We start from the raw sequence: 19,103 nt of genomic DNA, 5'->3' as shown, positions 1-19,103 counted from the left end.
GATCTTCGCGGCGCTTAACGTGTTAAACTAAAACAAAGCATCAACCACGTCCAGTTCACAATGCTAATACATCATAAGGCCCGCGACGTCCGTCACAACGAACAATTCACCGGCATCAATCCAACAGTCTCCACACGGCGTCGTCCCTAGGGAGGTTCGAAGGGGATGAAAGGGTCCAGGCAAGGGCCGAGCGCGCACGTTCCGCAGAGTAGCGTCCAAACTCGTTCCAGATGCCAAGGAAACTGTCCAGTTTCTCGCGATTTTACCTGAATCCGCCGTTTCCCGCAGAACGCTTTCTCCTGATGGGCTTCCATCCCCATCCCGCTCCAACCCCCTATTCATCTCTCTCGGCGGTCCATCGGGCCGGTTGTCCTCGTCTAGCGGTGTCCTCGCCAATCCGCCCGTCTTCGTCCGTCCCTTGCCCTTTTGTCTCGCCCGTGTTCATCCCCCACCCTCGGCCGGCGTTTCGCCCGCGTATCCGTGTTTCCCTGTTGACGTCATCCCCGAAACTCAGAGGGGGATACGCCGGGGTCGGCCTATCCGACCGCAGGATGGACTGCACGGAGAACCGGGGATACGGTCAGGCCGGCCTGTTACCGTGGTAACGCGATACAGAAACTAAATTCCGTATGTACTCGGGGGCTAAGTGCGGCTCCGGCCGAAATTTCCCGTGCCTAAGCAAACCGTTCCGCCGACACTTAAACGGGATTTTGCAATTAATGCTCGACCGGCGGGCCGGCGCGCGGCGGACACGCGACCGCCGCGGCAAATAAAACGCGGCTTTGTCCGTCAACACGTTCCAGCGGTGATACGCTCGCGATACGTTTGCTGTGACGCACCCTTTCGGCCGGTTGTAAGACCGCTTTGCGGGCTGGCGAGAGGGTTGGCGGAGGGAAGAATTGTGGGAGTCGAGTGTGATTGAGGTTTCAAGTCGTTGATAGGGGAATTGGATTCTTTTGATAGTTTTGGGAAGATTTTTATTAGTGTTTAATATTTTATGACGATATAGGAGCGTTCGTTGAAACTGAGTAATGGGGAATGATATATCAGTTACTAGAGCTGGCAGAGAGGTAAAATGATTCCTTCTTTTTACAATTATTACGAAGGTAACATAATTCTTGGAGAAATTACTGTTGATTTAGCGATACTGAATTGAATAGAAATTTCAATAGTACCACTGACGGAGTTTCTATAGAAAAATTTTGAAAAGTCAATTTGACTGATAGTTCTAGTGTTACTGAGAAAATTATTTTGCTTTGATAATTCATGTACCGATGCGTTATTTAAAATTTAATGTTATATATAAGATTGTATAATTCTGTTATATCAAATCTAGCGAGTGAGTTATCTCAAGTGCAGATAGTTAATATGAAAGCAATTGTAAAGCAATTGTAACAATTGCTTGAAATATTTAGAAATATCTTCATAGACGGTAAGAACTGAAAAGATGAAAATATCAGGAAAGTGTTTGAATATTCCGTAGAATAGCCGCAATCTAGAGAATCAAAAAGAAGAGATGAAAAAGAGTTTCATCATACTTTATCATTCAGTAACTTACGAAACACTGGAAGGAACCGAGTAGTACATAGTAAGGAAAGGAAAGAAACATTTCCCAATGATATACACAATTTCCGTAACACTATCACAATCCTGCTCACTGTTCCACGTCAGCCTCCATCACGATACTCTTACAAACCGTTGTCCAGCGAGCAAACCGCTTCGTCCTCGCGATCGCCGCGACGGTTGATCGATCCACGCCATCTCCCGACCGCGTTTAAGAATCCCATCGACGTTAATTGCTCCACGGAGCATATTTCTGAAGGATTTGAGATCCGGCGGGTCTGCGCCAGCGAGAGAACACTCGTCGGCCGCGCGCCGCCGGCACGTCGATTCACGGATTTGCCTGGCTGGCCACGAATTGCATACCGGCAGGTGCCCCTCGGCACTCTAAGAGCCCGTGAAACGTTTCCTGGCCGAGTGTTGCGCGCCGGTGTAGCGCTGTCGTGTCGGTATTTACATTAAATAGAAAATCCCGCCGCGCGCCAGCGCGACCGAGAGGAGCCGGTGATCTCGCGCGAGCGTTGCTCTCGATGGATTCGTCGTATCGTAACTCAATAACGCTGAGTGCAACGCGAGAGCCAATAACAGGGAGAAAGCAGCCGCCAGGAAATGCATACCGAGCTCTATATAGCAGCCTCTAGATCTTCCTTTTTCTACGTCCGCGTTTTCTTCTTCCCGGTTTTCGTTGGTCTTCCTTCTTACTCAGTGGAACGAAGACTTATCGACAGTGAAATGTTTGTGAATCTAACTGCGATCGATGGGTTAACGTTGACCGCGTGGTCAGTGATAATGGAAGATTTTCAGTTGGAGGGAATTATGTTTAAGGTTGATATCGGATAAAAGTGTTTATTTGAGGTGGGTGTAATGGAGGAATTGTGATTATTTTATACAATTCGTAACTATTTTTATAGTTTGTATAGTTTGAAGGATTTTATAATTGTAGTGTCAGGATTAAGGATTGTAACTAATTGTGTCTAGGAAATTTTATATTTCACGTTCGTAATGGATTTTGGTGATGTTCTAAACTACAGTTTGCAGTGCCACTGTAGGTCTCGTTAATAGTAAATATTGTTACTACTGCTATAATATGAGGCAAATTATATAGAAAATAATATTCAATGATCTATATTTGAGAAAGGACATTTATGTCGAAAGAATTTATCAGCGCTGAAATAGAGCGTGTCAAACAGGCCAGCCACTACGGTCTCCGTAAGTAGTATAACCCAATGCTTCGTCGGGCACGGTTGATCGGTCTCAACGTTCCTAGGAAGGCTACTGAAGCGTCGTTATGTTTCTCCGATAACCGATCGCCGTCGACTCTTCGTTTGAATATTAAATACGCGGAGTATTGTTTCGGACGTCCGCATTTCACGTGTCGTCGCGGCGCGCAGCGCACAGCGCCGGCTGTCAAGCAGATTCGAACGTCACGAATAATTAATTTGTTCCGTTGGGACATATTTATCAGCCGATTCGCGAACGGTCGAAGACCACGTCTCTTCGTGGCAGGATCATTAATTCAAGAGCTCGCGTTCATATATTTTTCATCGGAATTGTGTTGCAGTTGATTGTATCGTTCCTAGATTTCGGGACACTCCAGTTTAACCTTTTGCACTCTGAGCATTCGGCTACAGATACTGGCACACTTCAAGTATCTTTCATTAATTACTTAACTTACGCAATATCCTCAAGAATATCTTGACAATTTATTACAGTATACTACAAATTTTGTTAAACAATTGATTACAAAAATATCACAATTCCCTTCAAACCTCAAATCCCACGACCAAATCCAATCACACCACAACTACTGTAAAGGTCCCACATTAGTCAACTCGACCTTTGGTTCAAAATGCGTCAATAATGATCATGCATCCGAAAGCTGAGTGTTGTCAGTGGAAAAATTTGCCGCTCTTGTAAACCAAAGATCAGCTTCGCAAACGTGGGACCTCCACAGTACCAACTATCCATTCACATCTTAGTGCTGCAGAACTGAATACAACTAAAGCAGCCTAGGATTTACTATAGACGATGAAAATAAATACTTCTGGGAGAGAGGCGGTTCATCCGGGGTCTACCAGTGAACTCGTCAGTAAGGCAACCTGGTAGACTAAGCTCATGTAATATTTTACTATCGACGATTCAGAAATGCATCAAAATTTTCCATTCTACTTCAAGTGGAAATTTCATTTCAATACATTGATAATATTAAAATAGTGGTTTGCTTTGTTCCATGAGTAATGAACATTGATAGTCGCTAAATTAGTCCAAAAATCTTCGTCGCGAGTCTCACTCGTCATTGTACGATAAGAGGTTAACAGTACCTACACAAACTCACGCATATTAGATCCTATAGGAGGCCAACATCTCGTTAGGGTTGAGATTCCCGCGACACCTTTACCAGCTCCGTGCCGAACCGAGCGAGAAAACGCCGGATACGTTCTCCGCACCCCGTCAGTCCATAAAACGCGGACCGCTATGTACGCCGCGGGAGGGCTAAGATGCCGCGGCTGTAAAAAACTATATAATATTCTCGGTTAATTTTTAAAGTACCACTTACGCCGAAGGCGGGCTCCAGACCTGCGGAAGTTTCGTTCGCTCCCCTCCCTGCCGGTCCGCGGGGCACACCTTTTTTAATAATGCCGTAAAAACCCTCTCAGCTCGCTCGGGAGCCTCTTGGAAAATTACAAATTCCCTCTCTCTTTCTCACGTGTATCCGGCGTGTAATGATTCGCCCGTCTCCCCCTCCCCTCCGCCCCGTTGGCCGCCGCCGGTTTTTCACTGGAATTTTTTTCCCTCGGCCGACGTACCGCTCGACACCGATCGACTCGCTCCCGTTGAGGGCGGACGTGCTCGCACGTCAGTCGATTTTCGACGCCGCGTTCTTTACTTGTTAATACCGGCTGCTTAATTATTCACGCCTCGCCTAAAACGCGAAACGATCGGGGAATAATTATTTGAACGGCGTCCTGCGGCGGTTCCGACCGCGTCGCACCGCGAATCAGTTGCCGAGCGGCTGATTAAAATTTAACGCGGATGGTTTTTGTGTAATCTGCGTTAAGCATTCACGACGGGACTTTCGTCGATAATCGCGGAACTGTGTCGAGTCTTTGAGATAATGAAAGGTAGCTCATTATTCTGGTAAATCGTGGGCGCATCCGTAAATACTCAACGCGAAAGGAACGACTTTAAATTTCCAACAACTGCGACGTTAGTCAAATATCGAGCTTAAACGAAAGATCACTCTCATAAACTTCATCGATAATTCATCCCTAACAGAGTCTCCCGCAAAACGACCAACATTCTCGACTTTAAACCTTCCAGAAGAGTCTCGAAATCACCGGGAGAGTGGCGAAACGGTCGCAGAAAGGGTTCCCGGTAAATTAAATCCGTGTCAACACGTTCCCGAGCGTGGCCTTAATCTATCTCCCAACCGGCAGCGTCCGCATTGTAGTCGGAAGTTCGCTTACACGTCGGCCCGCGTTTCCGCGGAAGAGAGCGGAGAAAAGAGGAAGTCGGCGGAACTCTTCCGGCCAGCGAGGGAAACGTTTCCCGGCAGTTCGTCGGTTCCGTCGTCGGATCCGTCGCGCCGGCGACAAAGCGCGGCCGCTTTGTGGCCCGCGGAAAGGCGCGTCGCTCGCGATCCGCGGGCGGAAAAGCTCGACGCACCGCCTCGCCGCGGCGCGCAGGAAATCGCGGTCGGTCCCCAGCTCTCCGGGGCTTCTTTCCGCGGCGCGAATCGTTCTCAAAGAAAACGCCACTCCTTCATATTCCATCAGCGCAACGAGGCCAGGCCGCGGCTCGAGAAAGAAATCACTCGGACGTGTACGCGCGAGCTACCCGACGTTTTTCCGCGGCTCGGCTCGACTCCGCTCCGTTCTACGGCGACGTGACCCGAGAAATCGAGGATACATTTATCAATTTCTAATACACGGCTGCCGGGGGCTTTGACTTTCCCGATTCTTCCCTCGCCCGCGAGGGTACACGCCGATCCTTTCCACCGCCGCCGCCTCGCTCGATTCCGGGTCACCGAGTGGCCGGAGAATGCGGCTGCCTGACGCGGTTCTCTGAGCCTCGGCGTTATTAATTGCGCCGCTGCCTTGGCATCGGGGGATTTCGCGGGGTTGCGATGCGTTTAACGCTGCAAAGTAAATTCGTTAACTTCTTTGTTAAATTAATCGAGGCGCCGTGAATTTGAATGTTTTCGTGGTTTCTTTAGTAGGATTTCGATGTTGAAGCTATGGAGATAATATTCTGTTTTGTTTCGGAGGATGATACTAGTTTATTGAGGATAGGTTTTGTAAGGATTGCGAGGATTCTTTCGGAATTTGTCTAATGTTCTAAAGTTAATTATTTGAGAAATAGCAATCGTGTTAGCATCAGTAAAATGTAACAATGGAATGATACGAGAGACAGAGTAACAGATGGGAAATTCTTCGGGAGGAAACACTCGTATAAACGGCGACTTGTTCGCATTTCAAGTTTCATAACAAGACGACCAAAGTAAATTCGTTAACTTCTTTGTTAAATTAATCGAGGCGCCGTGAATTTGAATGTTTTCGTGGTTTCTTTAGTAGGATTTCGATGTTGAAGCTATGGAGATAATATTCTGTTTTGTTTCGGAGGATGATACTAGTTTATTGAGGATAGGTTTTGTAAGGATTGCGAGGATTCTTTCGGAATTTGTCTAATGTTCTAAAGTTAATTATTTGAGAAATAATCGCGTTAGCACCAGTAAAATGTAGCAATGGAATGATACAAGAGACGGCGTAACAGATGGGAAATTCTTCGGGAGGAAACACTCGTATAAACGGCGACTTGTTCGCATTTCAAGTTTCATAACGAGACGACCGATGTACCGCTTAAACGTTGGCCGACGTTACTCGGTTTCTTTCGGTTTAATGAATTTAGGAACCGAGCACTCCTCGCCCCACTCTCGCCATCTCGGTTGGCTATTAGCCTTGCCAAAGGCGGCGGGAGTTAGTGAATAGCGCGGAGGTAACGTCTGCGAGTTTCCACTTGTACAAACTTTGGCTCGCGAAATGCACAAGAACGCTTAGTTAAGCAGAAATAAGGCTGTGAATGTTGCTGCCGGATTAAATATAAACAGCAACAAAGAAGGTACAAACGAGCGCCGGCAAGGATTTGCCTGTTCCTGCTTAGTATAATGGGATGCCTTTAATTCCGGCCCGGGAATATTGTCCCCGCGTATAATCGCAGTATATCAGCGGGTTTATTCAGAAACTTCTAATTGTCATTTGCGTGGCATATATTCTATAACATCGAGATATTCCGCGAATCATGCCTCCGCAGTCTTACAGGATTGCCGAAACGCTCGAATGGAATACCTCGGCTGCGTTTCACGTGTAATCTCGTTCATTCGCGCTTAATCTCGGCGCAAAATGGTAATAATTAACCAGGCCACGGGAATTCGAGCATTCATCGCGTGTACAAACATTTTGGAAATTACGGGCCATAGAAACATAAGACGCGAAGGTGTAGAAGCGTGGAAACCTCGTAGAATTCACCGTGGTAATCTTTCCTTTAATTCACTAGAAGCATCGTCTAAGAAACGAAAATTTCATCCAACCTTGATCACCCCTTCGTCCACGAGAATTGTAAACTTGCTCAAGTAACTGTACCTTAAGAATTACATTTACCCTTCATCGTAGGTTCAATAGCCTCCGATACATTCCGCGTTCATTAATACGTAACCCGGAAAACCGTATGAAAGAAACAAGCAGGATATTGCATTACTAATGGAAAAATGTAAATCCGAAATCTCACCGTTGCTCCGAAAACACTGTACGCTCCGCGGGAAGCGTCGTTGCGACGTGTAAAAATATTTATCCAGCCGGACGGGTACCGTGAGTTTTATCAGACGCGATCCCGCTAACGAGCCCCTCGGATTTATGTTAACACGAAAACGTCGAACGGCGACTGGATTTTTCCGAGTCGGTTGAAATATACATTTTAATAACAATAAAGTGTCCTATCTGCGACGGGGATCGATATTACGCGGCATTTACATTATCCGCAGCGGAGTCGACCGGCCCGTAATCTGATTACGCGTTTACCGGTCACGATTCAAACACAATAAATGGTTACAATATATAATTCCGAGTCGGCCGGGCTCTGTACACGTGAATCGTTATTCACGCGTTCATGACCTACAATTATGATCACGGTTAATCGGAGGACGAGTTGTAATTAACAATTACAGAAAGTAACTCGCTATCGAATTAACAGTTACGTTTCAATCGTCATTACCGGCTGGTAATCGGGTTACATTATGCCCGGGGACCCGATCCGGTGCGCCGGCCGCGTAAATCCGTCTGTATTTGTTTTAAGCCGGACCTGACCGAAATCTAATTAATGTTTCACCGTTTATTTACCAGGCCGCGTTTAAGAATTCTAATCAATGTTTCACCGCGGCTAATTCGGGGACGCGAAAGTTTACGTGGATCGGGTCCGGGCTCCTCCCGGTTTGCTCGCAACACCATCGGAGACCGGGCCGGTTAAAAAATTCAGAGGAATTAGGATTCTTGACTTGGTCAGATTGGCCGTAATTAAAAGTTTCCTTTCGTTCGCGGCCGCCTTTTAAAATTAATTGGACAAGTTCCTCGGGCTCGTTAACCGCAGAACAACGCGCAACTTCGGCCGCGCCGGTTTTCGCCGTTGAATAAATAAATAAATAAATAAATAAATAAACGAACAATCATCCCCTCGGAGCAGCGAGAGCCTCGTTTAATATTGAACAACGCCCGCGAAGGAAAAATTCGCGTCGAACATTTTCCGACTGCGTTTCGCGGCTCTGGTAACTATTCTTCGCGCGGAAGTTTCGCGAATCGAATCGTGTGGAAGGTTCGTTTCGGCTTTTCCGTGTGGGGAAATCGTTAATTGCTTGTTGCCGGTTCTCTGTGTGTAATCGTGTCGTTGAAGTGAACCTGTTTATTAGTGATTCTCCTTGGAAATTGAAATAAATTGTAATCTGTTTATTAGTGATTTTCTTTGGAAATTGAAATAAATTGTAATCCGTTTATTAGTGATTCTCCTTGGAAATTGAAATAAATTGTAATCCGTTTATTAGTGTTTTTCTTTGGAACTTGAATTAAACGGTAATCCATTTATTAGTGATTTTCTATGGAAATTAAAATAAATTGTAATCCGTTTATTAGTGATTCTCCTTAGAAATCGAAATAAACTCTAATCCGTTTATTAATAATTTTCCTTGGAAATTGAAGTAAACTTTAATTCGTTTATCAGTACGTTTCCTCAGAAATTTGATTGCGTAGTCATCTAGATGAATATTGTAATGATCTCCAAAATAAGTGAACAAAATTTCGACGGTATGAATTACGCTGAAAATGTTATATCTGTTCTCTCCTTATTCCTGACACTTTGATTTCAACGTATGAATTTGATGTCATAGAAATGTGAGGAAAAATTCCGAAAATTCTAATTGTAAGTGAGGAAATTCAAATGATCGGAGCGGATTCCCGTTGGCGCGAAATTCCGCGATATCCCGGTCGCGAGGAACCTCCGCCGGCGAACTTCCAGCGAATCGGAAAAGCGACACGTAATTCCGCCGGCTGGTGTAATTACCTTGCGGAGAAATTTCCGCTTAACGACGAATCGATGATATCCGGCCGACCTGATTAGCGACGTTTCTTTTCCGCGCGCGCTCGATTAAACGAGGAACTCATCCCTCTTCCGCCGGCACTCGATTATTTTAATCCGTCTCCCGTCGACTAGACGGGTTTTTGATTATTTCGAAACGCCGAACGACAGACAGTGATAAATGTTGAAGAAATATCCGCGATTTTCTTTAATCATTTCGACCTTGATAATTTTAGTAATATCCAACTCGTCGATTCGTAATTTGATTCGTGTAATAATGTACTTATCGTAGTGACCGCGTGAAGTTTAGATACAGTTTAATGCTTTAAATGGGATTGATACTGTTGTCAAATCGTGTACGTAACAACGAAAAATCACCGCATAACCGCACGCTCGAAATTATTACGAAATATTTACCCTCCGGGGAATATCAATTAAGTTGTAGTTGCTACGGGGAAATTGCGCTTGATAGTTGCAAACATAATTACGCCCTCTCAACTTTACTCGAATCGACAAAATTTAGCGCAGTTACGAACAGTCACGCCCGTCAAACATATTTCCCGAAATATTAAGTTTGTCAAGGATCATGTAATTAATAGGCCGGCGCGCGTGGCGCGGGCACGAGCGTCGAAAAATTGGTAAGCGTAACAGAGAATCGGGTTTCGTTACAATTTTCAGTGGAACTCTTTCTCGGATCATTCGATACCTTCGAAGGAGAGAGAAAAAAAAGTGAAATAGCGATCGAAGGATTGAAAAGCGATTTTTCATGATTGTTCTTTCTGGGTCGTGTAAATACCGTGGCCTTATTGAAACGATCGTAATTAAAGCTCCCGTACAATCCTCCTCGCAATCTTCTTAGGCGAGAGGAACGCGATTTCCAATCGATATGACGGTTCACGTCTGATAAAGTATTTCTATTCCTGGCCCATAAAAAACTCGGTAAGTGGTTCGACCTAGATTTCCAACAGTAGAAAAGACCGAGCTCTTTCCGACGAATCAAAATCGATTTTCGAAGAAAATAAAAGTATGAACCGCGGAATACTTTCTATTGCTCGGCGTAAAAATAAAAAAACTCTTTCGTGCGGCGATACGTGACGTAATAAAAAGTTCGATAAAGTAACGCGAGGAATTCTTAACCATCGGGGGACTTACTGTGAATCTGATTCTTCCATCGACAACAATTAATAGCATTCACGGCGTTGATTAGAATTAAAACAGTTTCAGAGGTTTTCAACGATTCTTCGATTCTCCCATATTTTTTTCAGCGGTTTTAATGTTCAGATTTCGATGCTCGGATAAAGAAATCCTTCGAGGGTTTCTTTAGACTTTTTGACAACCACAAAAAGGTTTCTAAGATGCGGCTGTACTCAGATGGAATGTTTACAAAATTTTCAAGAGTTCCTCAACAACCTCTTTGATTCCGAGGAGCTTGCAAATAGTTTTCTGGATGTTTAAGTTGACTTTCAAAGGATTCTGGAATTTATAGAACTCATTTTAAGAACTCATTAGAGGCTTAAGAGGAGCTAAACGGTCTGCAAACATCTTTCAATGTCCTTTATGGATCTTCAAGTCCTTCAAGAGGTACTATGGGAGATCCTAAAGAGTCCAAGGACATCATAAAAAGTCCTGTAAGGAATTTCAGGGATTCTGGTAGTTCTCTTGAAATTCTTACTTGCTCTTTGAAGAATTTCTAGGGCTTCAGGAATCCTTCAAGAGAATCGCTAGAGCTTGAAAGATGATAGAAGTCTCTTAGAGACTTTCAAAATTCTTTTAATACCTTCAGATGTCCTTTAAAAATCTTATAGAACCTTTTAATAACCTTTCCAGAATCTAGGGAATTCTAAAAGTCTTCTTAGAGTCTTCAAAATTTTCTTAAAACCTTTAGATGTCCTCTAAAAATCTTATAGAACCTTTTAATAGCCTTTCCAGAATCTAGGAAATTCTAAAAGTCTTCCTAGAGTCTTCAAATTCTTTTAAGGCCTTCAGATGTCCTCTAAAAATCTTATAGAACCTTTTAATAGCCTTTCCAGAATCTAGGGAATTCTAAAAATATTCCTAGAGTCTTCAAATTCTTTTAAGACCTTTAGATGTCCTCTAAAAATCTTATAGAACCTTTTAATAGCTTTTCCAGAACCTAGGGAATTCTAAAAGTCTTCTTAGAGTCTTCGAAGTCCCTCTTAGGATCCCTAGGTGGTCTCTGAAAAGCTTTTGAAATTTTAAAGATCCTTCAATAGGCTGTCTAAGACTAAGGGAACCCTAGAAGTATCTCCTAAGTTCCTTTTAGAGTCCCTAGCTCCTTTCCAAAGTCCCCTAGAAATCCTGTGAAAGGTCGTGTCCTCAAAGTCCTCATAACAAACGATCATCCATGATGGAAAGTTCCCTTCCATCCACATCCCTTCACATTTTCCGACAAGCTTTCATTACCCTTGTCACACGAATCTGTTTCAGCCCACAGTTCCACACTTTCCCGGCGCATTAACGCGTGAAATCCGTCGGGGGTTGCCGGGCCGCCTCCATTTTCCCTTTCAATTTGCACCAGCCACCCGGGCGACGTCGCAACGCGAGCAATACTCCAGACGTGGTCACGATCAGCGGATTTTTCAGCCGCGCGTCACTAATTCAGGAGTCTGTCGATGGATCCTCATCGACGATAACGCGCTATCTATCAAATCCACAGGACGAATCTCATTTTTAAAGGAAGAATACCAAAACTGGCCATCTATAATCCTCAATTTCTCTATTTAGAGTACTCAGACACTCAGGTTCAGGATCACCAAACTGTCTATGCGTCATCCCGAATTTCTCTATCCAAACTACTCAGAATCCTTAATTAAGAACAAAACTATCAAACTACCAATTTGTCTCGTCCTACATCCAAATTACCCAAATTCCCAAGTTCACAGGAACGAGATTGAAACTATCTTATCTTTTTCCAGGCCTCGCGTTACCCAAGAATCTCCGAATTAGCGAAACAACAGCGAAGTGCTCCTTTCAATGTCCCCGTTCAAAGTACTTACAGACGACGCGAGCGGAGCTTGCGCGCGCTCCGCAAAGCCAAAGGTAAATACGATTCATCGTAAGCCCATCTTCTCCTTTTTCGGGTGGGACAGTATAGTCTGCTTTGCGAGGGGAATAACGAGGCATCGTCTCAGCGTGTTAACGTCCAGCTCAGCAAAACGTTGCGAAGCGGGTCGGACGCTTCAAAGCGACCGGCGCGGACGCCTTCCTCCCTTTCGCCGGTTTTCGTTGCCCTTTCGGTAGTCTAGACCTCAACGCTTTCGTTAATTAGCCCGCTGAAACCGCGCCGGCGGTATCGCAAGTAGCAACGTACGGCAAAAGCGAACGAGCGCTGGGAACGTGAGCAGCTCCCGCTCTTCCTCTCCACGGTTACCTGGATTACACGGTCTCCGGGACGAGCACGTAACGCGGCCCCGTTTTTGGCCCCGGTTCTTACCGAGTTCTTTCACGACGCCGGCAAACGATCATCGCCCCTGATTGCGGAGTGGCTTTTCCGCGGGGTTTCGTGGTCCCGTTAAAATGAACAAAAAATAAATGGGAAAGCCGGCACGAAGGGGGAAAAAAGACAATCCGAGACTCGGTACGCGTTCTCGTTCCGAGTTGATCTGAATGCGGCTAACTAAAGATCGCTACGGTTTCCTAAGTTATCATTCGCCGGGAGCTGGCCCAGCGATTCATTCGGCGAAGTGATTAAAGTAGGAAGTAGAGAAGTTTGCTGCACGCTTGAATAAGCGATCGAGTGTTCTGAAGTTCGAAAATGTTTGGGTGTTAACCATTTTGACCTGGAGACTGTTGTGTTCGTTGTAACTGTTGAATTTAATCGAGTGCTTCTAGATTAGTGTTAATTATTCCTGGTTAGCACTGTGCTATTGGAATGATCGTAACTGTTGCCATTAATTAGCACCGTGCGGTTGGGGTTATCGTAGTAATTGTTTTTACTAGTTATTACCGTGTTATTGGGATTATTATGATAACTATTATTACTAGTTTGCACCGTATCATTACTATTGTTGTAGCGACTGATATTACTAGTTAGCAAGTTCGAGGAAGATCGGCGAACTTTAAGATAAGCTCGCACGTGCATCCACACAAGATGGTTCGAAACGAGAGCGGTCGTGCGCGAGAACATCAACGATACGCGACGCATCCGCGCGACGGAGGCACGCAGCCCGAACAACGCATTATACGACTGTGCGCTATCTATGCAGTTATGTGCATGCACACGCACACACGCACACCTATGTACTTACCCGGCCACTTGTGCATCTGCGCGGCAGTACATGCATATGCACTCATACACGTTCTCACCCCCTGAAACGACGCATCGATGCACTTATGCACATGTGCGCCGCTGCGTGGCTGCATTGATGCTTTACGAAGACTGCATAATAGACTGCGCTGTGCATCTCGTGTCGCGTGGTTACACTGTGCACCGGGCGCGGTGTACACGGGGTGGATTCACCGACGTTGCCATCTTGTGATTCACGTTGCTATCATTTTCCGCCTGGTGGAACGGATTAGAGGATCCCGAGTAATTTTTCTATTCGACGTTTCCTTTCTAAATACAATCGTGTGTACTTTATTCTAGAAAATTTGGAAAATCACGTTCCGACGCATTTTTCATCGACGAATGGATATCAACTGATCCACCTCGGCGTCAAGCTATTTTATATTAACACTAGGACTACCGAGCGTTTGATACGATTGAACTGTAATCGTTATGAATATTGTAGTAATAGATTATTTTCGGTTTCTTCAGACATTCGTTATAGTATTCAAGTGAAACTATTTATTTTCAGTCATTTCGAATATTCAATGCTTTGAAGATATCAGTAATTGCGGAACAGAGAAACTGAAACCAGTCATTTTGACTGGTACGGTAGTTCTAGTGTTAATCCACGCGTGTAGAGACAACGTCAATTTGAATCGAGACGATAATATCGAGTGCCACGCGTATTTCTCGGGTGCTTTTCTATTATCACGAACGAACGAGATATTTCGTACTTTCAATTAACTGTAGGATATCCAGTATAACGCAACACTCTCGCAGAATAATTTATTACACAATTGCTAGCGCACAATGCGGCCGATTCGCGCATAGGGCGCCGTGCATCATAGCTTACACGGACAGCAACGGTTACAATCAACATCCGGGCGCAACGTGAACCGTCCAAAATTTCGGTCGAGCCTCTAGCTTGCGGGATACGGCCGGTGAACGTCATGATTCCAAGTAGCTCCAAGATTCTATTCCACCGCAGGCACCGCTGTTCGAGTCGCTGTGCTCTATTTCGAGGCAATGTATCGCGTTATAGTTTATGAAACGCTGGAAACCATCATCGGTTTTGTCTCGACTTTCGGTGATTTTTAATCGACCGTAGGGAAGAGCCAGCCCGGTGTCCGAGACGACAGCAGCCGACAGTCGTGATAAATTTGATACAGGCAAGACCGCTAATGGATCTCCGGTTGCGCTCGAGCCCTGACCAAACAAACTTTCAGCCATTTTCGCGTTTATTTAAGCTGGCCTGTATTAAGGTAAATTACAACAAGCCTGAGATAGAACAGGGGAATGAACTTGTTCGTTTCATCATTTGTCCATTTGTTTGTTCCTCCTTTTTTCCCTTCTTTCCCTCGTGTGTTCAGTTGTTCGTTTGTTCATTCTTCCGTTTTCTCAAACGTTCTTTCGTTGCTCTGTTCCTTCTTTCTTTCGTTCCTTCGTTCACTTCTCTGTTTATTCCTTTATTCTTTCCCACATTGCTTCTTTCCTTTGTTCTCTCCTTCACTGCTTCATTTACTTGTTCTTTCATTCACGTATTCTTTCCTTCGCTGCTTCTTTCTTTCGTTCCCTCATTCACTTCTTCATTCCTCCATTTATTTCCTCTTTCATCCACGCATTCCTTCATTCCTCTATTCCCTCCTTCGATTCATTCAACCCTTCACTCCTCCCTTCCTCCATTAATTCCATCATCGATACGTTCATCATTCCCTCGCTCTCTTGTCCCTTCACCCCTTCATCCCTCCATTTATTTCTCCTTTCATCCACGCATTCCTTCATTCCTCTATTCCCTCCTTCAATTCATTCAACCCTCCACTCCTCCCTTCCTCCATTAATTCCATCATCGATACGTTCATCGTTCCCTCGCTCTCTCCTCTCTTCACCCCTTCGTCCCTTCGCTCAGTTCTCCCTTCATCCCTCCGTTCACCGGTTCCTTCGTTCCCCGTGTTCGCTCGTTCCCATCTTTCACGACAGTAGCGAGGCAACGACACAAGAAGCGAGGAAGAGAGATTTGATTTTCGAGGGCGTCAGGAGGCAACGGAGGCAAAGATCCCTCGCGTGCCTTTGTTTCCCCCGGGTCTGCAGCCTGTTTGGTTCCGCAACAGGAAATTAACAGCTCGGTTCCGCTTTCTACGTATCCCGCCCGTATTGTTCGCTCTCTCTCCGCCGTCCCCCCGCGCCAGCTCGCGCAACCACCCACTCCTCGCCCGAAGGTAATCAGGGATTTGTCACGCTTCGCGTGCACGCGCGCGCGGGCGCGTCCTCTGATATTAGACGGCCGCCCACATGACGGGCACGGGAACCCACCTAACGTGTGTCACGGGATTCGCGAGTATCGATCCGTCGCCGCCGCGATACTTATCGCGGTTACGCGGCAATTAAATCGGGGCGAGAACAGTGATCCGCTTGTTCGACGTTCAGCGAGCGGAATCGCTGTTCCTTGGTCTTGTTACCGAGTTGTCGAAGTCTGACGTAGTAGTGGAATGTTTTGACGATGGATTCTGGGGTGGAATAGCGTTGACAAGTGTTTAGCTATTTTCTATTAATTCATTCTCTAGCAATATTTCCTTCTATCTATCTTTCGTTCTGATTATTCTGGTTAATACTTTGTTGTTTGATTAGAATCATTTTGAAATATTTCGAAGTACACTACGCTCGACAGGTGACTCTCAGGTATCACTAGGTTCGATGTATAAAATTATAGTCTTATATACAATATTATGCTCTGTACCATGCATCGCTATTGGAAGTATTCAAATGAAGCTTCGTTTCTGAATTTATGCACGTTTCCTCATTAGCTAGTTTCAAAGAATGCTTATGTTCCATTGGGAAATGTTGAATGTTAGTGAAAAACCGTCGATTGGAAAGGGTTGAGATATCCACTTTAATATCTGGTTTTACCTTTAATTGACAATCCGTCGGTTGTCGAGACTTTTATGTATGAATTTCCGGTGTTCCTAGATTCTACGATAGATTCATACCTATAAAAATTCTGTCAGACCATAAAAGGGATCCAAAGTAATCACGCGTTGCCCTTAACTCAGTTCGAGCACAGCCGATCGCTCGAGCCAATCGGATAACGAAAAAACGCCCGCGCGGGAGAATTAATTGCCGCGTTTATGTCGCGTTCAGCTTCTACCCGTGGAGCGGACGCGGTTGGCACCGGAACAACCTATCTTTCCGCATATTTTGCGGCCGGTGTTTCTCAGGGACGCGAATTTATCGCGAACTGCAGCGGCGAGTCATTTTTCTCGTGCATCTGTGTCATAGACACGGCTCCCAATCACGGGGCACACAATTTATCCTCGGAGGAACGCGAAATATAGAAGAAAGCGTCGCACGACGCATTCGGCGCTGTTAAATAACCCGAGATACGGACAGTTCGATAAATTATCTGATCTCATTGTCTTTCTTCTTTAAGAAAAAAAGCTGATAAATATTTTCCCTTAACCTCTTGCCCTATGATGTATTTCCTAAATGTGACCGATACATGTACTTTATAGTTAATGATTTATTTATTCATTTATTTCCATTTATTTATTCGTATTTTATTCTTTTCTCTTTATTATATTATTATACTTTCATTGATTTATTCATGGGATCAACGATTCATTTATTCATTTATTCATTTATTCCAAAGATTAACGATTGATATAGTGTTACTATAGTCCAGATAATGAAAAGGTGGATCTTGAGTAATAAATATATGTTACAGACGTTTATTTAAAACGATGTTTATTTTTTTATATTTTTCCGTTGTCAACACAAACTTCGTTTTTTTCAATATCTCTTTTTTTTCTCGCGTTTATCCAAAACAACGCATACACGTACGCTACACCCATACATATGCACGCACATCCATGAAGTTTACATCAATATTAACCTACATGTCTGCAATGTATTTAATAAAATATGGAAACAACACGGACAACACGTAAAAAGTACAGCTCAACGCCACGGAGGTCAACACACGACTCTGCTCCTGCAACTCTCTCACAGACATTCTCTCTCAAAAATCATTCTCTCCCCCACAAGCATTCTTCTCCCTCGCACTCGCCGCAAACACTCGGATGCACCTCTGGAAAGCTGACCCTGCAATCTTGGGTCCGCGACGTTGCGCAGGCCACTTTCCCTCGACCGTTTTACAGCCTGTCCTTCGCTTACACTCGTTCTTACGTTCACTCTTCTTAAAAATACCTTAACCTACGCTAAAAATTCTAGACACTACATTATTTACCACAATTAACCCTCATTTCAATGAATCTACTAAACAGGAAAATTTCAATTACTTCGAGAAGATTAATATATTTAAAGATTCTTAGTCGCAAGGAAAGCATCCCCTGTCTCGAGTTTCGTAATCTGCGACACCAATGGCACCCCAAACTGCAGCGTCCCGCGGATACTTCACTCATTCTTACATTCACTCTTCTTAAAAATACCTTAACCTACGCTAAAAATTCTAGACACTACATTAATAATAGGAAAGCCATACGTAATCTATTTTCAAAACAAATAAATAACACTAGGACTTCTCAAATTCAGTTTAAAATTTTCACCAGTCGGACATGATATTGTAGGTCAAGGGGTTAAAACGTTGCTCGAATAAGTGATGCCTGCAGTTCGATAGATTAACTCGCCTCATTGTCTTTCGCCACGAAGAGAAAGGCTGAAAAATATTTTCCCTTAAACTCGACGTCACTGTAAAGGGGCTAACATCGTTGGCAAATGAAACATTCCCTTTTTTCGCTTCCCGATGCGCCAAGCGCGTTTCTTCGCGGCGGTTCACGTGTGCCGGCAAAAACGCTCGTTCCCAGCCGTACATTGTGCCCGAAGAACGGGTGTCCCGGCCGCGTTTTTCGCTCCGGCCCCGGCCATTTTGTCGCGGTCGCTATCAGATCAGCGCTGGGATCCATTGTCCTGCGAGCGACCGTGGTCGTGATCGTTTAGATCGGGGACACGCGAGCGTTGAAATTACGTGCGTTATGACGGACGTTTCGTACGGTCGTAGATGTTTACGATTGGCTTCTTGCGTCTGCCGGCGCAGACAGTGTAGAGGGAACGGACGTGTAACCTATATTTGTGTATCAATGGTAGATACTTTTAACACGTCATTGACCGGTCACGAGTTAACTTGTGTTTGCACGTACATTAGCTATTTCAATTTTTCAAACGCAAGGCGATATTGCAGAAGCTAAATATACGAAGTTATATACAAGATATGCCGAAAGTTTCATTTCAATTCATTATTTATAAATAAAGTATGCTGAAGTTTATTTAGATTGTTTCACTTTCATACTTGATTACAGAATAATAGCAGGTGACATGGGATGGTTTTTGTGTAGAATTGCCGGTCAACGATGTGTTAACGTTAAAAGTACCGAGCAATTGGAGTGACTTATTCCTGTACTTTTATACAAGTTAGAACATATTTCTCCCTTATTGTTGTATCAATGCAATTTGTTTTCATTTATTTTACAATTTTTCGCAACAGCCTCGTCAGAATTTAAGTACTTGCAATCTAGACATTCTAAAATGGATCAATTTGACTCGTCCAGTAGTTTCAGTGTTAATAATGATGAATCACGAGGGTGTGATAGATGACTAACATAATTTGGTACATTCGTTTATTTAAGAG

The sequence above is a fragment of the Nomia melanderi genome, chromosome 12 (genome assembly GCF_051020985.1).
Source record: "Nomia melanderi isolate GNS246 chromosome 12, iyNomMela1, whole genome shotgun sequence".
NCBI classification, from domain to species: Eukaryota; Metazoa; Arthropoda; class Insecta; order Hymenoptera; family Halictidae; genus Nomia; species Nomia melanderi.
Note: the sequence above shows the minus strand (reverse complement) of the source record.